The 17,933-nt window shown below is 34.7% G+C and overlaps 1 long non-coding RNA gene across 1 annotated transcript; it reads left to right on the top strand.

The window, feature by feature from the left end:
* Positions 1-5,292: 5,292 nt before the first annotated feature.
* On the top strand, positions 5,293-13,112 carry LOC113097383 (uncharacterized). Its single transcript, XR_003288838.1, has 4 exons — positions 5,293-5,814; positions 6,442-6,519; positions 7,085-7,169; positions 12,564-13,112. It is a non-coding gene; the product is annotated as an uncharacterized LOC113097383 (long non-coding RNA).
* Positions 13,113-17,933: the final 4,821 nt, after the last annotated feature.

Genomic DNA, 17,933 nt, shown 5'->3' with positions numbered 1-17,933 from the left:
GTTATCCTAGTCGTGTCGTGATTGTCCTATCTGTAACACCTGTCGTGTCTTGATTAGTTCCCCTATTTAGATCTCCTAGTGTGCGTTGTCTTTCGTCGGTTCATTGTACCTCTGATGTGATTTGTGTGTTCCTCACCTGTGATTGAGATATTGTATCCTGTAAAACCGTGAGTGTTATTTGTAGTTAGTGTTCTCCTGTTTTGAGTCTTTGTTTATCTTGGTTAATCAGTCCTGTTTAGTTATTGTTGTATCTGCCCTAGTCCTGTTTTCCCCCTCGTGGGTTTTTGTTTTCCCTTGTTGTATAATAAATCCTGTGTTGAGTTACTTCCTGTCTGCACCTGAGTTCCTACCTTGCAAACCCTGACAGATCCAGGATCAGCAATCTTAGCCGTTGTATTTCCCGATTTGAGTTTGAGCTTCAGAAATGCTTGCGAAAATGTAGCTTGTGTGGAAGCTACCGCACTACTTGGTAAAAAAAAAGGAGCTTCGCTACTGAAAAGCTATTTGATTCAGAAAGCAACGACCAAGCTACTGAGAAATGTAGTTAAACTAGCTTCGCTGCTTGTAGCGACACTACTGCCCAACACTGGCTTTTCATACCACTGCTATGCTGATGACACTCAACTCTACCTCTCATTCCTGATCCTGATGATCTGACGGTAGCTGCTTGCATCTCAGCTTGTCTAACATACATTTCTTTCTGGATGAAGGACCATCACCTCCAACTCAACCTTGCTAAGACAGAACTGCGTGTGGTTCCAGCAAACCCATCGTTTCATCACAATTTCACCATCAAGTTAGGCACATCAACCATAACTCCTTCAAAAACAGCCAGAAACCTTAGAGTTATGATTGATGATCAGCTACCCAGCTAACAGGGAACGTTCCCACAACATTCACTAACGTTCTTTAAAAGTTGTGTAAATGTTAGTACAAAACGTTATTAAAATAATGTTTTTGGAACGTTCTTATAACGTTGTTAATGTTCTTGTAAGGTTAATAGAAAACGTTCTTAGAACAACGTTCTCGGAACGTCTTTAGGACGTTATTTGTACTTGATGAATGTTCTTCTAAGGTCGCTAGAAAACGTTCTTAGAACAACGTTCTTGGAACGTCTTTAGGACGTTATCTGTCCGTGATGAATGTTCTTCTAAGGTCGACAGAAAACGTTCTTAGAACAACGTTCTCGGAACGTCTTTAGGACGTTATCTGTCCTTGATGAATGTTCTTCTAAGGTTGACAGAAAACGTTCTTAGAACAACGTTCTCGGAACGTCTTTAGGACGTTGTTTGTACTTGATGGATGTTCTTCTAAGGTCGCTAGAAAACGTTCTTAGAACAGCGTTCTCGGAACGTCTTTAGGACGTTATCTGTACTTGATGAATGTTCTTCTAAGGTTGACAGAAAACGTTCTTAGAACAACGTTCTCGGAACGTCTTTAGCACGTTATTTGTACTTGATGGATGTTCTTCTAAGGTTGACAGAAAACGTTCTTAGACCAATGTTCCCGGAACGTCTTTAGGACGTTATCTGTCCTTGATGAATGTTCTTCTAAGGTTGACAGAAAACGTTCTTAGAACAACGTTCTTGGAACGTCTTTTGGATGTTATCTGTACTTGATGGATGTTCTTCTAAGGTTGACAGAAAACGTTCTTAGACCAATGTTCCCGGAACGTCTTTAGGATGTTATCTGTCCTTGATGAATGTTCTTATAAGGTCGCTAGAAAACGTTCTTAGAACAACGTTCTTGGAACGTCTTTCGTACGTTATCTGTACTTGATGAATGTTCTTATAAGGTCGCTAGAAAACATTCTAAGAACAACGTTCTTGGAACGTCTTCAGGACATTATCTGTCCTTGATGAATGTTCTTCTAAGGTTGACAGAAAACGTTCTTAGAACAGCGTTCTCGGAACGTCTTTAGGACGTTATCTGTCCTTGATGAATGTTCTTCTAAGGTTGACAGAAAACGTTCTTAGAACAACGTTCTCGGAACGTCTTTAGGACGTTATTTGTACTTGATGAATGTTCTCATAAGGTCGCTAGAAAACGTTCTTAGAACAACGTTCTTGGAATGTCTTTTGGACGTTATCTGTACTTGATGGATGTTCTTCTAAGGTTGACAGAAAACGTTCTTAGAACAACGTTCTTGGAACGTCTTTTGGATGTTATCTGTACTTGATGGATGTTCTTCTAAGGTTGACAGAAAACGTTCTTAGAACAACGTTCTCGGAACGTCTTTAGGACGTTGTTTGTACTTAATGGATGTTCTTCTAAGGTCGCTAGAAAACGTTCTTAGAACAACGTTCTTGGAACGTCTTCAGGACGTTATCTGTCCTTGATGAATGTTCTTCTAAGGTTGACAGAAAACGTTCTTAGAACAGCGTTCTCGGAACGTCTTTAGGATGTTATCTGTCCTTGATGAATGTTCTTCTAAGGTTGACAGAAAACGTTCTTAGAACAACGTTCTTGGAACGTCTTTAGGACGTTGTTTGTACTTAATGGATGTTCTTCTAAGGTTGCTAGAAAACGTTCTTAGAACAACGTTCTTGGAACGTCTTTAGGACGTTATCTGTCCTTGATGAATGTTCTTCTAAGGTTGACAGAAAACGTTCTTAGAACAGCGTTCTCAGAACGTCTTTAGGACGTTATTTGTACTTGATGAATGTTCTTATAAGGTCGCTAGAAAACGTTCTTAGAACAACGTTCTTGGAACGTCTTTTGGACGTTATCTGTACTTGATGAATGTTCTTATAAGGTCGCTAGAAAACGTTCTAAGAACAACGTTCTTGGAACGTCTTCAGGACGTTATCTGTCCTTGATGAATGTTCTTCTAAGGTTGACAGAAAACGTTCTTAGAACAACATTCTCGGAACGTCTTTAGGACGTTATTTGTACTTGATGAATGTTCTTATAAGGTCGCTAGAAAACGTTCTTAGAACAGCGTTCTCGGAACGTCTTTAGGACGTTATCTGTACTTGATGAATGTTCTTCTAAGGTTGACAGAAAACGTTCTTAGAACAACGTTCTCGGAACGTCTTTAGGACGTTATTTGTACTTGATGAATGTTCTTATAAGGTCGCTAGAAAACGTTCTTAGAACAACGTTCTTGGAATGTCTTTTGGACGTTATCTGTACTTGATGGATGTTCTTCTAAGGTTGACAGAAAACGTTCTTAGAACAACGTTCTTGGAACGTCTTTTGGATGTTATCTGTACTTGATGGATGTTCTTCTAAGGTTGACAGAAAACGTTCTTAGACCAATGTTCCCGGAACGTCTTTAGGACGTTATCTGTCTTTGATGAATGTTCTTCTAAGGTTGACAGAAAACGTTCTTAGAACAACGTTCTCGGAACGTCTTTAGGACGTTATCTGTACTTGATGGATGTTCTTATTAGAGTTGTTCCGATTCCGATACTAGTATCGGAAATATCTCCGATACCACAACAAATTCTGGCATCGGCATCGGCGAGTACATGAACCCATATACCGATCCGATACCATTTTCTTAAAAAAGACCTAGTTATGACCGCAAGCTTTGCCTAACCGCTGCACGGTTCTTCTTCGCTGCTCAAAATGCATTGAAAACACAGGAAGTTGTGCTGTGTTGCCACAAGCAACCCCTGTTTAGAGCAGCGAAGAAGAAATGAAAACGCGTTAGCAGCCCTTATCTATATATGACTGGATCACTCATCACATTCTAAACTGCCAAAAGACAGTGAAGCCGCTACTATATTATAGATCAGTGGTTAGCAGTATGTCTCTGTAGTACCGGTAGTTACAGACTCTCAAGTATATTCAGTACCGGCAACTGCGTTCAGTCGCTTCCGTGTAAGTCAAAACGCAGGGCTCCAGACAGTAGCCGAATATATACTAGTGTCTGTGAATATTAAACTGCAAAATACTATTTAAATATTACTCCCGCAAAATCTACATCTCTGTGGGTGACTGGCACAGATGCGCGAGAGCTCGCTGTTTTGTAGTCTCTGCTGTGTGTCATGAGGACACGAACGCATAAACCGTCACTTCATGAGAATTTACCGTTTCATTTGAGAATACTGTCATATCATAAACACAGACACTCAAAGATCTTCATGGCAGCCCATTAAAATAAATGTTTGGTTTACATGAGTAAATTGACAATATATAAAGCTACTGTTGTAGCCTACAGTAATAATAATACATCTCTATAATAATAATAATTATGCCTAGATGGTTGCTTGTTTTTTACTTGTTTTTTACTTGTTAGAGATTATCTGATTAATAGATCTTTTTTTATATTCCTAGACTTATTTGTTGCAGTTTTTTTATACAGTTATATTGTAAAACTTAAATACCTTTTTTAGTTTGCGGTGTTAGATTTTTGGCTGCATTTGAAGTTCTTTTTTGCATAAGAAAATAAATCATACTGTCAAATTCATGTTAGATAATAAAAATACTGTAATAAATACAGTAGTTCACCATGTATTTGTTCATGTTTTATTGAGGGATCTGTCTGAAGCACACCATAAAAAGAATTCTAGCAATTTACACAGGGCTAGTAGTATATACAGCTGTATATACAGATATACACCCAGGTATCGGATCAGTACTCGGTATCGGCCGATACCCTGAGCCCAGGTATCGGAATCGGTATCGGGAAGAGAAAAAGGGTATCGGAACATCTCTAGTTCTTATAAGGTCTCTAGAAAACGTTCTTAGACCAATGTTCCCGGAACGTCTTTAGGACGTTATCTGTCCTTGATGAATGTTCTTAGAAGGTTGACAGTAAACATTCTTAGAACAACATTCTCGGAACGTCTTTAGGACATTATCTGTACTTGATGAATGTTCTTATAGGGTCACTAGAAAACGTTCTTAGAACAACGTTTTCTGAATGTCTTTAGGACGTTATCTGTACTTGATGAATGTTCTTATAACGTTGTTAATGTTCTTGTAAGGTTGATAGATAATTTTCTTAGCACAATGATATCTGAACATCTTTAAGACGTTATTTGTACTCAATTAATTTTCCCAATGTTGAGAGAAAACAATTTTAGAACAATATTCTTAGAGCTTTCAATTTTATTAATGTAATTTCTAAATTAATTAATTGCTAAATGTTGTTATGGTGTTATCCTAAAATATTATGATAACAGCATGTCCTTATATTTTCAGGTTATTATGAAAGTTATCATAATGTTGAGAGAAACTTCTTTCTTATAGGCTATATAAAACATGAATAGAATACAATGGAATACATTAGGATAGAAAAATAAATGTATTTAAATATGAAACTACAACGTTGAGTATGTGGTGGCTAATCGCCTGAATGTAATTTATAATTATTAATTATATATCTTTTTGAATTTATTGAAGTCACTTCGGGGTATTACGTGAATGGCATACACTGTAAAAGTGAAATTTGCCAATTGAAGTTAATTAATTTAACTCAAAAATGTAAAAGATTATTTCATCTTAATTTGTGATTTTAACTCAAAAGCTATTTAGGTTAAGCAGAACTCAAGCTAAAAAAATACATATTAATTTATTGAATCTACCATACAATCTATTCTTTTTAAGTATAAATGGCTGACCACAAAATATTTAAAAGAATAATGAACATAATTCGTGTTTTCAAACAGAGTAAAAAAGTAATTATTTTACTCGACAAAATAATATCCGTGTGTTTTTCAAAAACCGCGCGCATTTTTCAGTCAGTCACGTCACGTGCACTCCGCTCATCCACACTGGACCGCACTCACTCACTCGCTGATGGGATCACAGCAGGATTAACGTTATTCGCGAGACACGACGCGGTCATGGTAAAAAATACAGGTACGTTAACGTTAAGCATTTCGAGCTTCTTTAATCCCATTTAAAGCACTCTAAAGTCAACTTTATCTGAAAATTAACAAGCTTAATTATCAAAATGTGTGTAACTCTAGCTAAGGTTAGCACAGGAGCAAGGTGATAACGCACCATTAAGTTATATAAAAGTTATCAACGGTGTTAAGTGTTAAATATGCAGTGTTATACACAACAGTTCGTCATTGGTAAATTAAGAAGTATTTTTGTGATTTATCACATTAACACAGCGTAAGACGAGTCCCGCAAAGTGTAACGTTATTTTCAAACTAATGTTACCGTTAGAGAGACGCTGATCTCTAACCGTCACTCCAGCCACAGATCTGAAGCGAGGTAAAGCGAACACACATTCACTGCATTAAAACACTTTAACCTTTGTGTTCAGGATTACTGAATATCTGTAGGTTTCATCTAGAATGTCCCATCTGATGTTGATCAAGTTACTAAATCCGCCGAATGTTTAACAAAGGGGCTGAAGACCGTTTGTAATGGCTGTTTAACGTTAGTTAACATTTTACAGTTATTTGCTCCTCACGTTGTCTTATTTAAAATTCATACTAACAAATTGCTGTCATACTTTGAAATCAATGTTTTCAGTGCAAAGGCAGAGAGTGAAGGTGTGGTGGTAGTGGCAGCAAGAAGGCTGCAATAATATGGGCCTGAAATGAAGTACCGGTAAGTACTATTCACATTAAACAAATTGATGGGCTTTAGTGTTGTACCAGATGTAATTTGTCACGTTAAAAACAGTTATTTAAATACATCGTACTTTTGTTTTTATTTTTTGATGATTTGCTATTAATGCAGATGTAATGGTGACCAGAAATGACCAGCAGCACAAATGTTAAGTCTTCTGAAGCAATTCTATACTTTTGTTTTATAAGTTCTATATTTCTAATCTAATTGAATATTAGATTAATCAAATCATTAATACACAGATGAAAAATAACAAACCAACTAAAGTCCAACAAGAATGACATCATGACATCTAAGAACCAGTCATGTTTGATTCAGATTAGGGCTCGGCGATATGTGAAAAAAATCTTGATATTGGCAAATTTTTTATGATACTCAATATATATCTTTATATATTTTATATAATATATATAGATAATATAAATTTAATTCCTATAAGTAATTACACATTGCCATGTTTTAACACATGATTATAAAAATAAGCTGTCCATAAATGTTACTTAATTGTGAGTTAAATTTCTCTAATTTTGTGTTTTGTCTTCAGGAACATTATCAGTCATTCAGGCTATGATCCTGGCAGATCTACTTCCTGAAAAGAAGACTCAGCAGATCTTTTCAAGACACACTAGGTAGGACACAGTTCAGGACAACTTTATATTTACTTGGCAACATTTTTCTGAAATCAGCAGAAATTACTGAATAGTTGATCTAGGGATGTTCATTTTAACCGGTTAACCGTTAACCAACCTTTAGGGATTTTGACACAATTAAATTACAAAGTAATTTTTTAAAAAATATTTTAAAAGGTTTGCTGCATATTTAAAATATGCTACTCGTATAATTTTTATTTTATTTTTATTTTTTGAGAGAAAAAAAAACACAAGTCACTTATTATTTCATTCAGAAATAGGCCTAAAGGCTATTTTAGTTCCCCTCACTCCCCAACAAATCATTTCAATTAAATGTATTTATTCAACACAAATGAAAATGTTTCCATATTCACGGTGTATTTGAATAAATAATATTTATTATGTACTTAGTTTGCATTCTATTTAGGGATGTACATTTCAAGCAAAAGTAATAATCGATAATCGCTTTGTATTATTCGATTAGTGGTCAATAATCGCCCCCCTCCTGCGCATGCACCCACACACGCATAAACACACACACATAAAAAGAGAAAGAGGGAGAGAGACTATTCAGGCTTTCAGTCTGTATGATAACAAACTGTTGAATATATTAGAGAAAGGTCTATCCTAACCCAAGACAATTAATGGTTGTATGATTGCTAAAGCATATTAATATAAATCCGAATGATGGCAATTAATAACATAACAGTCCGTCTATTATCAACTGCTCACAAGGTTGTAGGAGCCTATGACATTTCTGTTTTTTTAAAATGAGCATGAACATTCATAGCATTTTTAAATGAAGTTTACAGATTAAGATTAGAACAGATTGATTCAGACATGATTATTAGGCTTAAAACACATTGTGTTAAACAGAATATCATAAAACACGGTATGCGTTAAAACATGTTGTGAACAGCCTGAATGAAGGCACTAATTTGAATATTAAATGTAATATATGTATTTATAACAATAACCTATTTCATATTTTTATAAAAAGAAAATTAGCATGTCCACAGTTCTAGTTATTGCCAGCACTACCCTCTGATTATGTCTGATTTTGTCTGCCTTTCCCCGCTGGCCTGTAGACTGCGCTTCACGCTCCGGGCCATTGCTCTGTCCATCTCTGTTACCCTGTCAGATTCTGTCCCCTGCCATGAAAAAAGTAGGTAGTACTTATATGGGCAAAACCGAGGGGGAGCTTTTAATTGAAACAAGAGAACTAATATAGAGCCTTACATGGCTGGTCGTTTCGATTCTTTATTAATTTAATTCAGAAATATGATTGGAACATTTTATGTTTGTTAAATTCAAGTTTGTTTGTTTTTTAAATAGCCTACAAAGCGACCAGCTCAAGACCTTGAGTTGAGCAGTTTTGATCAGTTTATCCTTCTCAAAAAAAAAAGAAAAAAGATTAGCGTCATAATATTTTAGTAATTAAGTCAAAACTACGACAATGAAATCATGTTACATTGCATGAAGTAAAATTGAATATTACACCTGTAATTTAAAAAAAGGATGTGGCACCTGTCATGCTTCACGTTAAAAACGAAAAACAGCAATAGGCTTACTGACGATTTTTTAAACTCAAATTGATTTATTTCAAGAGAGACTGGTTTGTATTAAATTGTTCTATTTTTTTTTTTCAACATGCACTCAAATATTTATCCGTTATTATTTTCGTGCTGCAAATATTTGATTCACATGCATGCCGCATGAAAGGAGGCGAATATCTCACTACAGATTAAAGAGCGTAAAAAACATTTATTGTTTGTATTTTATCTTAAAATTGACAGAAGCCTGAGGCTTTGTGTTATAATAAAAAGTAACAAAGCCCAAAGCTTATTGCGATTAAAATAGGGCTGAAACGATTCCTCGAGTAACTCGATTAAAAAAATTATCGAAGCAAATTCCTCTGCCTCGAAGCCTCTTTTAATTTATTTAAAAATCTCACGTCAGGTTCTTTCTCAATTATTTTTTTTTTTATGTGACACAACGCATTTACGTCACCCACAAAGCGAAAGGAGACACAAGGAGTCAGCAGTGTTTTGATTTGAGGGCGCGGGCAAACGTAAAGAGAACGTCGTGGCGCGTGTCGATTGCAAGATAGAGCTGGCATACCACAACTAGAGCCCTATGATTTCCGCAACGCAGAAAACGTGGAGGGAATCACGGAATCGAGTCATAAAAACAGATTTTACAGTTTAACTCGGAATGGCACGGAATTTGCCAAATTTTGAATGAAATAATCGAAAATAGGTCATTGCACTTACATCAAATCATAATATGGACTAATATCTGTAAATATTAAGCCGGAACAGTCTATTTAAATATGAATCCTGCATGTTCTGCATGTCTCTGTTAAGGAATGGAGCAGAAGCGCGTCTTCATTCATTAAACACACGGAAGCACGCATGACGCTAGCGGTGATTTCAGCGTCTGCTGTCTCACTAAATAAGGACGTGAACACATGAAGAACATCTCAAGAACTGCACTGAAAATCACTTCATGAGCATTTGACCATTTGATTTGATTAAAACTAGCGTCACATCACATACACAGAACTGTAAAGGTATGTCAACCCGTCAAAATAAAAGTCCGGTTTATTTAAGTTATTGCGGGTTAGTACTGAAAAGTTAAGTTTGCTTAATTTTCAATAATTAAAAGATTAATTAAATTAATGTTTTATGTGTTTAATGTGCATCTATTTAAAACCCCAATTGAATGGCACTTAAATGCACTTAATTTAACTTTATATATAACTTTATTGTCATTGTTCACAGTACAAGTACAGACAGAGAAACAATGGGTAGTGATTAAATGTTTATTTTTGATGTATGCATTGCATTCTATGCATTTAAAAAATAAAAATATTTTTTTTATATAAAAGGAAACTTAGTTGTTCATTTTAAGAGACCCAGGAGTCTTATTTTCTCTTGCATAATTAATATTGCACTTTAATTAAGCAAAAACGCATTTTAACTGATTACTCGATTAATCGATGGAATTTTTGGTAGAATACTTGATTACTTAAATATTCGATAGCTACAGGCCTAGATTAAAACGTTACATATTATTTCCAAGCTTACCATAATTAAAAGCTTGCGAATAGTCACATAACGTGTTATGTGAACATAAAAACATAACATGTTCATTTGTTAAAATCAACATAACGAGTCAAATTTTTAAATGGTTTAAAAACATTTTATGGTTATCAAACCAGTGGAATATTACATTTTAGTCGTTCAACAAATAACAAATCATTTTAATGCAGCTAGCTCGTAATCACGAATTACGTGGGAGACAGGAAGTTTCTCGCTCTGCACAGTGGAGTGGAGTGTTGTCATGGTACCAAAATTTCAGTATTCGGTACCGATACCAGTGAAAATCCACGGTTATCCATACCAAAGCAAAACACAAAAATATTCTAATTAAAAAAAAATAACTTTTTAGCACTAAAAATAAAACCAATGCCATTCTTTTTACTTATTTACACTTTGGTTAAAAGTTTTTCTACAGTTTATATAATTATGAAAAACAGTAAACAAGTTTCACCCAAATTTAATTTGTCTTTTAATTTATGAAATGTAAACACATTTTATTTCTGGTAAATAAAGGGGATTTTCTAGTAAAATTAAAACGTGGAAGAAATATTGTGATTTATTTCTTTAAAAAATAAAGTTTTATAAATTATTTCAACAGTAGTAGTAGTATCACATACATTTTACTAAATAATAGTAATATTTCTAGCACAATGTCTTTATGTAAAAATTAACAATTAGGCCTAATGAATGCATATTTGTCATTTTAACTGAACTTAAGACTGGTGGTGATGCTTAAGATATTTTTGGTCATTGATGGTTTCTGTAAAAAAAATAGTAATAGATCATAGTAATTATTATTAAAAGATAATACTACTACTAATTCTACTATCATACTAATGTATATACAATGCACTATGAATTGATGAGCTGCTGGGTTCATGAATATTAATCACGTTGTCTGCGTTCGGTCAAACTGATTTGCTGAAATCAAAACAGGGGAGGGTACTAGATCAGCGCCAGCCAATGAAATTGCCATTTGCGCATTAGCTCCGCCCACTACCGGAGAAACCGGTATGTCTTCTGCTTGTTCAAAAATGAATATGAATAATTCTAAATTTACTCCATTACAGGAAAAGACAATAAAGAATAGTTTACATATAGCGTCTCGATTCAGCGTGGTAAGACTCTCACTCTTGCTCTCTTTTGCATGTGTGAGAAACTGAAAAGATCTCTTGATGGAGAGAGAACTCTGAAGCTCAGATGCTGAAATTATGCGCTTCAGTCTATGTAGTAAACAAACCCGCACGTCTCTGCCATTCATTAATACACACAGAGACGCGCAGAACACGGATTCATATTTCAAGCAACATTTGCGTTTTAACATTTACAGATACTGGTCCATATGGAGATTTGATTTGATTCATATATGCTAACTTTGACAAATTCCATGACTGTCCATATTAAAATGTAAGTTTCATTTTCATGACTGGATTTTGAGATTCCATCCTCGTTTTCTGCTTCGCAGAAATCATAGCGCTGAACCTGGTTTGAACGGGACCTCAAGACTACTGGTACTTAAAGAAACCTGGTACCGTCACTTTTAAATTTTTTAGTACCGACTTGGTACCGAAGTACCGGGTCTTTTGAGAACACTAGTGGACTGCATCATTCTGTTAACTTTGTGGTTCATTATTTTGAGTCGTTTGGGATGCGGTGAGACAGGAGACCCTCTCACAACATATTGCTTTATAATTCTATGGCGTTTGCCCCTCCAAAATTTTCAATTAATCATGCTGCACGTGTCAGTAGTTCCCTGGCGCGGTTGCTCACACTGGAGGTGTACAGCACACTAATTAAATTGAATCACGTTCTGGCCCACTTCTTCCAACCAACCGCGTCCGAGCGCAGCACAGAGCAATCACAGTCACCCGAACTGGGCTTTGGGGGTAAGAGATGCTCGGGCACGGTTCACATCCTTCGAAAATAATCGCACAGCCTAATCGATAATCGGTCATTAAATCAACTAATCGAATATTCAAAAATCGTGACCCATCCCTAAATCTTATATCAAATAAGTTTAGCATAACATTACGCTGGTACGGTAATAACACTTAACAGTACTGATTTTACTGCATATTTAAACTGAGCAGTGTGGCTGCATTGTCCAAGTAGAAAGTTTAACTGTGTCACCCTCATGTTGTTCACACCCATTTAGACAATTATTTGTATTTTTTTATAATCTTTCATCATTTTTGTCTTTCCATTGAAAGTCTAGGCAGTAGACTTATTATTTCATAGGAATTTTGTAATAACACAGTTTGTAACATCAGCTAATCTGTTTACTTTACAGATGGAGCGCGGAGAGACCGGACAGTTCCCACAGTGCTAGTTTTTCAGCACCCACACCCCCAACACAAATTCAGATAGAAGTTTTCAATAATAAAAAGTTCATATGATAGTTTATATTTAGCTATGAAGCAATAGTTTATTGTCATAAATATTAAACTAAATATTAAAGTCCTTCTGTAGTGAAAATCAAGTTTTTATGCTGTTTTTTTGTCTTTGTGGCATTAAATATTGCTACATCACAATCCAATAACCAATCACATCTAAGAATAATTTCCTATAGCATGCCAATACCAGCGCACAAGCACAAAGCTAAAGACAAATTATAGCAAAAAAATTAGATTTAATATTTGACTACAGGGGACTTACATTTTTTTTTTACAGTCTGTTCAATGTGTTGAAAGGGAAAGTGATTATCTTTAATAATTCAGATACCTGTTGAAATGCACATGTAATTGAATGCTTGCTTGGATCTGGAATGTTGTGTTAATAAATGTTATGCTGAAAGAGAATGTTGCAACAGTGCTAACCTGAAAATAAAATTTTATTAAGCTACACTTTGTAATGTTCAAATTAAAGTTTATAAAACGTTTTATTCTTAATAAAATTTAAGTGGAAAGAACATTGTAGGCACAATATGCTGACCATAAAATAAAGTTCCAACATTTTAACGTTCTTGGAATTTTCCAAATAAATGTTAATAGAATATTGTGTTTAAATGAAAATTAGGTTGCAGGAACGTTATGCTGACCATACTGTAAAATAACGTTCTAATAACGTTAAGCAAACTGGACATTTAAATGTTCATAGAACGTTATATTTTTTATGAAATGTAAGTTTCAAGAACGTTGTAGGGACGTTATGCTGACCATAAAATAACATTCTGGGAACGTTAAGCAAACTGGACATTTCAACGTTTTTGGAACATTCTAATTAAACGTTCATAGAACGTTATATTCTTTTATGAAATGTAACTTTCAAGAACGTTGTAGGAACGTTATGGTGACCATGAAATAACGTTCTGGGAACGTTAAGCAAACTGGACATTTCAAAGTTTTTGGAACATTCTAAATAAACGTTCATAGAACGTTATATTTTTTATGAAAGTTAAGTTTCAAGAACGTTGTAAGAACGTTATACTAACCATAAAAAACGTTCTGGGAACATTAAGCAAACTGGACATTTCAACGTTTTTGGAACATTCTAAATAAACGTTCATAGAACGTTATATTTTTTATGAAATGTAAGTTTCAAGAACGTTGTAGGAACGTTATACTAACCATAAAAAAACGTTCTGGGAACATTAAGCAAACTGGACATTTCAACGTTTTTGGAAAATTCTAAATAAACGTTCATAGAACGTTATATTTTTTATGAAATGTAAGTTTCAAGAACGTTGTAGGAACGTTATACTAACCATAAAAAACGTTCTGGGAACATTAAGCAAACTGGACATTTCAACGTTTTTGGAACATTCTAAATAAACGTTCATAGAACGTTATATTTTTTATGAAATGTAAGTTTCAAGAACGTTGTAGGAACGTTATACTAACCATAAAAAAACGTTCTGGGAACATTAAGCAAACTGGACATTTCAACGTTTTTGGAACATTCTAAATAAACGTTCATAGAACGTTATATTTTTTATGAAATGTAAGTTTCAAGAACGTTGTAGGAACGTTATACTAACCATTAAAAAACGTTCTGGGAACATTAAGCAAACTGGACATTTCAACGTTTTTGGAACATTCTAAATAAACGTTCATAGAACGTTATATTTTTTATGAAATGTAAGTTTCAAGAACGTTGTAGGAACGTTATACTAACCATAAAAAAACGTTCTGGGAACATTAAACAAACTGGACATTTCAACGTTATTTGCAACGTTCAAAATAACGTTTCCACAACCAAAAGGGAACGTTAGGATAACGTTCTCACAACATAAATTTGTTAGCTATCTCAGACCCCATTGCTAAAACTGTCCGGTCCTGCAGATTTGCTTTATTAAACATCAAGAAGATTAGGCCCTTCCTTTTGGAACATGCTGCACAACTCCTTGTTCAAGCTCTTGTTCTGTCCAGGCTGGACTATTGCAATGCTTTCTTGGCAGGTCTTCCAGCCAGTTCTATTCTTTACAATTAATCCAGAATGTGGCAGTAAGATTAATTTATAATGAGCAGAAAAGAATGTACATCACACCTCTGTTTATCAATTTGCACTGGTTACCAATGGCTGCTCGCATAAAATTCAAGGCATTGATGTTTGCCAACAAAACCACCACTGGCTCTGCACCCCTTTACCTAAATTCATTACTTCAGACTTATGTGCCCTCTAGAATCTTGCATCCCACAACAGCACAAAGTCACTTTTACTGACTTTTTCATTAACTGTTCCCTCCTGGTGGAATGACCTGCCCAACTCAATCCGAGCAGCTGAATCCATAGCCATCTTCAAGAATCAGCTAAAAACACATCTCTTCCATCTTTATTTGACCCTCTAACTTTAGCACTTACTATTCTAATTCTATTCTTTAAAAAGAATAGAATAGTTTTCTTTTCATTTATTATACAATTAACAATTTAAAAAGACCTCTAACACTAGCTTGCTCTATTCTTTTTCTATTCTATCTATCTTTTCTTTTTATGTATTATACTATATATAACTGAGACTTGTTATGGCACTTGTATATCATTGCTCTTTTGTTGATTTTGATTGCTTCCATTGTCCTCATTTGTAAGTCGCTTTGGATAAAAGTGTCTGCTAAATGACTAAATGTAAATGTAAATGTAAATGTAAATATTGTGACGAGTCAGCTGCCTCCTCCCTGATTGTCACCACCGGCACCCCGTCCTAAATCGCCGGCCTTCACCGACTGGAGTGGGTGTGTGAGAGGAGGGGCGCTGGACGAGTCAGGGCGGCCGCCGGACTCCGCCGGACTCTGCCCCTTGCCTGGACCCTTCCTCGATGAACACTGCCCGACCTACACAAACCCCGCAGCACGACGAGGACACCAGATTCCCTGTTATTTTGGACACTTTCCCCCTTTGGCCACTTTTATTCCCTGTTATTTTATGATTTCTGTTAATAAAAGCCTCTCCTGACGCCACGCCCACTGTGTCTGTCTTTTGCTCCTCCCGGTACAATATATATGAAATAACGAGACTTGACTGTCTAATGTAGACTAGCAGCAAGTTTAGTCAACTAATCTTGCACATACCTTCTTTAAACATCTTTAAAAAATAAGATATATTTACTGTAGAAAATGGCATAAGATAGTGACTTATTTTCAGCAAATATATATTGATTTTTTTTTTTTTTTCTCGGCTGATTAAGATGATTAAGAATGAAAATTTAAGACAACACAAAAAGTAATCCTAAAAATCTTTAATATAATTTTGTTAAGACACGACAAAATAGCTGAAAACAGTATTCTCAAAAAATATATATATTTCTTTATCTTTGACTTTATTTTAAAAAAAGAGCACAATTGTGAGTAGAAAACATGCACAGTGTGAGAAACAGTTGCAATTGTGAAATATAAAGAGGCACAATATGAGAAAGATGTTCATGAATGAACTTGCACATTTAGAAATAATGCACTGTATAGAGTCTCAATTACAAGAAACAGTCGCAATTTTGGAATTTAAAATTTACATTATTACAGTATATGAGACGTGAAGTCACAATTGCAAAAAAAAGTCTCAATGTGAAAAAATAAATGGCTTTCGGTTGCACATTTAGATGGAAAGTCACAAATACAAAAATTTATTAATTGTGATGTGTAAAACTGAATATTATGAAACAGAATGTTGTAATTATATATTTTGTAAAATACATTTTCCAAATCATAAGGCACAAAAATGCTTCTGTAAATTTAACTAAAATATAAAACAAATTAAGGAAATGATTTCCATAGCATACACACAACACTGCCATTGCATTGCATCACAAGGAAAGTCTCCACCACTAGAGATAGAGTTTGCATGTGCTCGTGACTGCACTACAAGATTGTAATTTATCTGTCACAATAAATATGGCTATATGTGGCACTACCTATCAGAAAGCGTGGCCTCAGCACTTAATACAGATACAAGGGAAGACTGGATGCCATGTGGTAGTCGATTTGGAAAGTGTGAGTGGAAGGATGATGATAGCTTAGTCTGGAGTTAAAGTCATGGCACTAAAATTGACACCACTGTTCAGCACCATGCGAGTTGGGCAATGATTTGGAACTTTGGTTAAAGAAATGCAAAAAGGTTGGAGGGAGGATAACATGATGTCTGGAGTGAATTTAAAAACAAGACTATTCTGGCAGTATAAAATTCAAAGAACTGAAAATGTAACTATGTTTTTAGGCACCCTGAGTGTTTTTTTTTTAGAATCAGAATCAGAATTTTTCCTAGAATCAGTAATACAGTTCCATTTAGGTACAACATTATAAATTATTTAAGAAACAATAGAAAATGATTTGAACACCATTAATGATGGTATGATTAACAAGAAGGACAGGTTTCTAGATCAGTGTTCTTTGTTGTACCTGGTACAACATTACTATCAAATTATAATTGCCCTGATATGGATATTGTCCTTAGCTTTTCGTTCCAAATGAAAAATGCCTCTACATATAGTTGAAGAACTGTTTTAACCTTGAGATATGAAAAGAACAGAACATTACCAATAAATATAAACTAAAAGTACAAAGTCTAGTGCTCTGTTCTTTCTCTGCAATGCACATCCTGTTATTCTAGAACAATGATATAAAACTGAATGCAAAGAGCACATGTGGTGTAATGGGGTTCTGAAATATGTAGAGCATTTATAATATTAAAGAATACAATACAATCTTCCTTATCAACCATGGTTGAAATGCATCTTTGACTACACCAGCACAACACACATTTATAATATTATATAATATGTTAAATTAATATATGCACTACAGTTCAAACGTTTGTGGTAAGTAAGATCTTAAATATGTGACCCTGCACCACAAAAAAAAAGTCACTGGGGTATGTTTGTAGCTATAGACAAAAATACATTGTATGGGTCAAAATTATGTTTTTTTCTATTATGCCAACAAAAAAGAAAAAATCATTAACATATTGAGTAACGATCATGAACGATCTTCAATGAAGATATTTAGTAAATTTAGTAAATTTTTATTTAGTAAAAAAAAAAAAAAAAAAAAAAATAGACACTTAAGACTGTTTTGTGGTCCAGGGTCACATTTTAAAAACCTTAAAGACCTAGAACATTTTTGGGGTGCCTGACACACCTGCACTTTTCTTAGTTTTTCAGACCTATTCTAGCAGTCAGCATCAAGTGCCATATATCTGTATAAACAGGAGAACTTGAAGTTTAAGTCTAACTAATT

The sequence above is a fragment of the Carassius auratus genome, unplaced genomic scaffold (genome assembly GCF_003368295.1).
Source record: "Carassius auratus strain Wakin unplaced genomic scaffold, ASM336829v1 scaf_tig00216214, whole genome shotgun sequence".
NCBI lineage: Eukaryota > Metazoa > Chordata > Actinopteri > Cypriniformes > Cyprinidae > Carassius > Carassius auratus.
This window is presented reverse-complemented; position numbering and strand designations above follow the sequence as displayed.